The following is a 7,174-nucleotide window of genomic DNA, read 5'->3' as shown; positions in this document are numbered from 1 at the left end:
AAGGCTTTGTGCCTGGGTGTGCTTTGAATAGGACACAGTCATTGCCCCGAAGGACCAAGAAATTTTGGTCCTGTTGGGGAGAGGAATTGGGGTGAGGAGAAATGAACAACACGTGTATGAGAAGTAGAAAGATAAATGTCTTGCAAGGCAGAAACACAATATTAGGAGGCATTAACAGCAGAGATCAAAACAAGGAGAAATCGCAGCTGTCTACAAATCAAAAAAGTTGGGGTGAATGATGCCAAGTGAACAGTGGACCTGGATGAGAGGCCCAGAGGGTGAAGGATCTTTGGAGAAAAGTGCCACGTCAACAAAGCCACCAGGAGAGTTTGGGAAATGTGTTTGCAGACCTGGAACCCACTAGAGCAGCTTCCTCAAAGCTGAGCAAAGATTCCTAAGACCTAGCCCAGCCCTACTGAGTGAGACCCTCCGGGTTAGGGCTAGAAACTTGTATTCGTTCACAAACTTGGCAAAGTCTGAGGAGCAGCCTGGCGTGGACCAGTTCCGTGGTTCTCAGAGTGTGGTCCGCAGACCAGCAGCCCCTGAGACTGGGTAAGAAATGCAGGTTCTCAGGCCTCCTGAACCAGAGACTTGGAAGCCAAGGACACACCAGTCTGAAGTGTAATCAGCCCCACAGGTGATGCTGAAGCACCTTCAGGTAGAGGGCAGAGAAGAAAACGCCCAGCTGTCAATTTCTTTCTCCTGTTGTTTTTGTTTGTTTGTTTTTAAATGGAGCCGATAGTGCCTTTTCCAGATTTTTCTTGGAGGCATAGCATTTCAAGGCATGCTCTGACACAACCAGACTTTTCTTTTTTCCAGTTTTGCTGCGATGTAATGGACATGTAACATCGTATCAATCTAAAGTGTCAGTGTTTGGACAGTAAGGGGTTAACAAATGTGTGGTGGGAAGAAAGGGGCCATGTTGACTCCACCTGTTTTCTGGTTGGGATTTTTGTGGGTTGCTCGGTTGGTTGGTTTGTTGTTGTCTTTTGTGAGTAGGGGATGTGGGTGCAGGAATCTTAGTAGGGAAGAATAGGGAGAAAACACAAGGTGGCATTCTTCCTTTCCCTTTAAATCGTAATAGTGACGAGCACAACGGCATCAACAATGCCAGCCACGTCCGACATATTTTTCTCAATGTGTCATAACAGCCGGAGAAGTGGGGGCTGATGTTATCTCTGTTCTACCCATGAGAAAACTCTCTCAGAGATTTTAAATAATTCGACCAAGGGCACACAGTTAATAAGTAGCCCAGCTGAGATTTGAACCCAAGGTTTTCTCCTCCCGCCCCAAGCTACCTCTCCTCGGATCTTTCTTTCTCCAGCTGGACGGTAGAACTGACAGGGGATCTGGAGACCATCTCCCACTTCCTGGCTGAGACTGAGGGCCCAGAGGTGGGACCGAATCACCCCGAGGCAGGTCGGTGGCAGAGGGGCAGCTTCGGAGCCACTGAGGGCCAGCCCGGCGCTTTTTGCTCCATTGAGGGTCCCTTCCACGCTGCTGGGATACTTGTTACATAATGTTTAAATTTATGTAGGAATGTGACTAATCCACATTTTTTGGTGTTTGATCAGAGGCGGAATATAAATGAGGAAAGCACTTAATTGAAAAACTCCAGCAATGGGAGGGCCGGGGAGGGCTGAGGTCGAGAGCAACAATGAAATGCAGGCTGTGTGCATGTTGTTAGACGGTTCTGGGTAGGAGCTGGTTTACCACGGCTGCTGAGATCACCTCCATGTTCGGGCTGAACGACTGCAGAGCGTCGCGGCTCATGTGTGATTGAGTCGAGGATGTGGTAATTACCCATCGTCCCGACTGATAGCTTCATCTGTGAATCGAGCAGAAATGAAATGTTTGTGGGGCTCCTACCTGCCTCCGACAACCGCGTGTGTTGTTCAGCAAAGCGCAGGGATCAAAGCAGGCTGCTCATCATTTCAGATTTCCGCTTTTAAAAAGTCATTACTTAAAATGTATTCTTGCTGTAGAAAAGAGCGCAATGAGTAGAATTGCCTTTCTTAAGAAACACCTGTCATTTGAAGATGTTCAAAGACTGTGGAAGGAAAATAACTATTTTAATCATCATTTGGTGTCCTCTCAATTATAATGATCTCAGAGCTCCGGTATAAAAATATAAAACATTCTGCTAACATGGGTGAAACAGATCTCTAACTGGTATTAGTAAAGGACTGATGGGTTGAGTAGATTATGATGCCCAGCTGATTCTAAATGTCAGCCTCTAGTCAACAAAACTGAAAAACGTGATCTCTAGGTGGCCGCTTTTGACCTGAAATTTTAAAAAGTCTAACGATTTAGAATGATCAGATTATTGAAACAAATTTACAGATTCCAGGTTGAAGTCCTTAGTAGCTAAGAAATTGCTGCGGTGAGTTAACCAAATGGTACCCCACATGCTACCTCCTTGCTCTGCTCTCCCTCGCCAATAAGAACCTCATTTTTTAAAAAAATGTATTTATTTGGGAGAGAGATGGGGGGAGGGGTAGAAGGAGAGGGAGACAGAAGCCCAAGCAGATATCATGCTGAGCATGGAGAGCCCAACTTGGGGCTCCATCTCATGACCCTGAGATCAGACCTGAGCCGAAAACAAGAGTCGGAGGCTTAACCCAATGTGCCACCAAGGCGCCCAAAGAACCTCATCTTTATTCCAGTATGATTCCTGCTTGTTATGGCCATGGGGCAGGGAGTGGGTCTGGCTTAGTTTCATCCAGTCCTGTTGGCCCCATTCAACTTAGCAATAATGGGCTGAAGATTTGGTCAGGGGACAGAATTCTAGCCTTTGAAAGATGAGGGCAAGCCCGTCGGGAGGACGTTTAGAAATGCTCCCCGTTTGCACTCTTGGAAAAAGACAAAAGAGGAGGTGGCTCAGCGTCTGCCTCTGGGTGGTGTGGCCCTCGGGTGAAGGAGGGAAGGGAGAGTATCCCGGAGAACGAGAACCGGCCAGTCCTGTGGCTCCTGAAGTACATCCAGCTCAGTGAGCAATTTCATGTCTTTATTGGCCACAACTATAGCCCTCCCACGCGAACATTCAGTAGAATCTCCCAGAGGGTTTGTTAAAACACGGATCACTGGGGCCCACCCCCAGGGTTTTGGATTTAGGGTATCCCAGGGTAGAAGTGAGAATCTGTATTTCTGATTTCTAACAAGGTCCCAGGTTCTGCTGACTCTTTGGGCCTGGGGATCCTACTTTGATCATCGCTGCTCTCAAAGTCAATTTCAGCAAGAGTTTGTTTTTTTGCAGCTGAAAACACCCTAATTTATATGCACGGGGCTGCAAAGCCCATAAAGATATAAAGGCCTCCTGCCTTCCAAGTTCTAAGCCTGATTTCTGTGAAGCTACCCAGAAAGAAACATTCTGTCCTGCCTGTCCTTTCCGTCAACAGCGGGAATCTTCAAAAGCAAGGTGATCAGAATCTCAAAGCAGAATGTATTTCTAGACTAAAGAGCATAGGCCTTGGAGGAAGACAGTCCTGGACTTAGAATTTACTTAGATTTGCTAAGTTTTATAATTTTTTTATAAGATTTTATTAATTTGAGAGAGAGCACAAGTCAGGTGGAGGGGTGCAGGGAGAGGAAGAAGCAGATGCTCAGCTGAGCAGGGAGCCCTATGTGGGGCTTGGTCCCAGGACCCTGGGATCATGACCTGAGCCAAAGGCAGAGGCTTAACCCACTGAGCCACCCAGGCGCCCCAAGTTTTCTGATTTGTAAATGGGAATTAAGACTTTATGCTATAGGCTGTGAACATTACACGAGATCACATGCAAAACACTTCTATATATGTATGTGTATATATATGTATATGTATGTATATATATGTAATGTTTTCTAACTGACTTCCTAACTGAAGTACAACACAGAGTTTAAAAAAAAAAAAAAAGTCCTCATTATCCGCAGCTCTGTTATCTAAACTCCTGTCTTCATCAGCTTGTCAGTGGAAACAAAAGTCTTCATAATGCAAAAATATTTACCAATGAACTGTCCACTTAGAATTTTAACACTCACCCAGACATCTCTCCCCGCTGAAGAGGAGGGTCTGTTTCTGCCCTCCCCCACCGAAATATCTGTACCTGACTCTCTAGCAGGTTGTACCTTGTGAGTGTCTCCGGTAATAAGCATCCGTTGTAAATAGAGCTTGGAGACCTTGCAACAGGGCAAGATCTCATGAAGTTAATTAAAGTGAGGTTGAAAACGTAATCATGTCACTCCAAGTCCCTGACAGATGAGGGACTGGCAGAAGGCCACCCGTGAAAATTTCAAAGTGAACATCTGGAATTTGGATGCTAAGATAGGCTCTTCCAGAGAATGGCTTGAATATCAAAAGCTAAAGAGAAACTCTTGGTAAAAGCGGCGTATGTATTTTCACACAGAGATTCTCTCCACGACCATGCAGAAAAGACATGGAAACGGACAGTACCCTATTGTTATCAAATCATTTTCTCATTAAAATGACATCAGATAAGGGGCACCTGGGTGGCTCAGTGGGTTGAGCGTCTGCCTTTGGCTCAGGTCTTGATCCCAGGGTCCTGGGATCATGTCCTATGTCAGGCTCCTTGCTCAGCAGGGAGCCTGCCTGCTGCTCCCTCTGCTTGTGCTCTCCGTCACTGTCAAGTAGATAAATAAAATCTTAAAAAAAAAAAAAATTAATAACATCAGATGAAATAATCAGCATTTGCTCTGCTTTGGGGAAAAGAAAGAAACAATTGATATTATAATCTAAATCTTATAAGTATAAAGTTAAATATAGTTTCAGAATTTTAGTTTCATTTCTCAAGGTAAAATTGCACTTGAAACTTCTTCCCCCACCATTTATTTTGGAAGCTTGGATCTCTGGTATATGTGAATTCACTTTAAAATATTGAGGAAAACAGCAACCAAGACAATAAATAATATTACATTGTTTTGTACAGTACCTAAACTCTTTTCAGGACAAACTGACAACTGCTTTCTGATAACTATTCTTTTTTCTTCCCACAGTCACAGAAGCCTGGGCCAGTGCTGTCCACGTACATATGTTTTCCTGCCTTCTTTGAGTCTATATCTGGTGTATGAGATATAGTGAAAACGTTTTCTGGGAGTTCCAGTAAAGCTGCATAAAAGGCAAGAGGTATGCTTTTTCTTTTTTGCTTCCATTCAGCTGTCTGGGACGAGAGCAGGAGCTCCAGCAGCCATTTTGCACCATGAGTTGAAGACACATACTGAGGGTGATGGGATACAAAGTTAGACCTCTTGGCCCCTAACATGATCACAGATCTCCTACACCAGTCTCAAAATGTCTATTGTCAAGTTTCTTTACACAACGTTATTCTATTAAAACTATTTCACCTGGGGGTTTTTCTGTATACCCCTCAGAATTCTGTCTAATATACCCTCTGATATTTGCTGGGAATCTATTATTGATTCCTGAAGTGCATTTTTACTCATCACTTTGGACTACGATGATGTGGGGCATGGATCGGCAATGTGTGGAGACCAGGCAGGGAGGAAGACAGCCTCAGCTCCCACATGAGGTAAAATGACATCAAGCAAGGCAGTCCTATTCTGTCATTTGCTCTCGGAGTTACCGCTGAGTAGGAACGCACTCCGCAGGCTGTTGGTCGGTGATTCGCATCTGATGTGGAGTCTGAGGTGTTTGAGCAGAAGAGCCCTCGCGATTATCCAATGCAGCCTCTATTTATTTCCGGAGTCCCCTCTCCAGTGTCCCCGCAAGCTGGTCATCCAGCCTGTGCAAGAGCTCTCTGGCAAGAGAGCCTGAGGGCACGCTCGAAAACAAAAGCAAACAAGTAAACAACCACTTGGGTCACCACGAGAGGTAGGTAGACCTCTGGAATGGGATAGACTTTGTGGGCTTGCCGCATAGTGTCTGTGACCTGTGGGGCTCTGCAAAATACTTGTTGACCGACTGATAATTTTCTGGGGCTGGTGAGAAGGGGACATCACTACTGTGTCTGAGGACAAGGAAATCAGCCGTCATTGGAGGGCATGATGGAGGCACAAATAAGAAGTATTGGACAAAGTTAGTAGTTTTTAGTTTTTTATTCCTCTCTCTCTCTCTCTCTCTCTCTCTCACACATACACACACACACACACACACTGGTGAAGCCTTCTGTGCTCATGGTATTTTTCCTTTGTCTAAATATAAGAGGCCATGGGCAGCTCTGGGCTCTCTTATCTTTTTCACAGACACCTGCCTCCCCTTGGTCCTGGGATTAAATCCCTTGATCACTATCTCCCCCTTCAGCCATCAGCTCCCCGTCGACAATATAAATGTCACTTTGAAATAACCGTCCCTGCTATTTCCCGGGAGGACGCCAGGAAAAGCTGCACTTTTGCAGGAGTTGGTGTTGCATTGTAGGAGTCCACATAAAACAGAGGGGCCAGGGCACCAGTCCTGCTCCTTGAGGGTTTTCTAGTTAATCTCTTAAGCTAGACTTTGTGTCAAGAGAAAATACACAGCAACCGGCCTTGCCTTGGGCCTCTATCCCCCTCCCCGCCTCCCTTCTTCATGATCATAAATCCATATTCTGTCAGAAATTAAGAGGTCATAGGTAGTGGTTTTGTAACTTAAAAACCAGGCAGAGTGGCAGACGGGCGGGCCTGAGGGTTTCCAGAGCTCCTGGATTCTCGGTGGGCTGTGCCAAGCCAGGTTCCCTCAACTCGTGTCGGCTGTCAACTCTCTTCTGACAAGACTTAGGAAGTCATTGTCTTTAGTTGACACCACTGTGTCAATTGACACAATGTGTCCCACGGTCTTTCTATTGCGTCATTGACAAGCCCATAAGAAAACAGCCAGCAGCCCGAATCGTTGAGTGCAACCTTGTGGTCTGGGTCCCCTCAGGCTGCTCAGAGCTCGCGTCCGCAACCGTGCTCCCTCCCACACTTGACCCCTTCTTCATTCCATGGTCTTGAGTGCCTCTTTCTTTCTTTCTTTCTCTTTTTTAAAGATTTTATTTATTTGAGAGAGAGACAGAAGGCGAGAACTCGAGCAGAGGTTGGGTGAGGTACAGAGGGAGAGGGACGAGCAGGCTCCCAGGGAACCTGACTTGATCCCATGACCCTGAGATCATGACCAGAGCAGAGAGCAGGTGCTCAATGGACTGAGCCAACCCGGGTGCCCCTTGATTGCCTCTTTCAATGCTATTACCTCGTATATTTAGGATGC

The 7,174-nt window shown here is 45.9% G+C and overlaps 1 protein-coding gene across 3 annotated transcripts in view; it reads left to right on the top strand.

Annotated features, from left to right (window-relative positions):
* The first annotated feature begins 1,268 nt into the window (after positions 1–1,268).
* RFX3 (regulatory factor X3) overlaps positions 1,269–7,174 on the top strand; it is a 444,526-nt gene continuing 438,620 nt past the window's right edge. For 2 of the 3 annotated variants that reach the window (XM_059142828.1, XM_059142827.1), the window contains exons 1-2: positions 1,269–1,419; positions 4,990–5,119. The gene's annotated coding sequence lies outside the window, so the exon portion shown is untranslated. Of the gene's footprint in view, positions 1,420–3,256; positions 3,419–4,989; positions 5,120–7,174 lie in introns of all 3 variants that reach the window. The other variant, XM_059142829.1, reaches the window with a different exon arrangement.

The sequence above is a fragment of the Mustela lutreola genome, chromosome 12, assembly GCF_030435805.1.
Source record: "Mustela lutreola isolate mMusLut2 chromosome 12, mMusLut2.pri, whole genome shotgun sequence".
NCBI classification, from domain to species: Eukaryota; Metazoa; Chordata; class Mammalia; order Carnivora; family Mustelidae; genus Mustela; species Mustela lutreola.
This window is presented reverse-complemented; position numbering and strand designations above follow the sequence as displayed.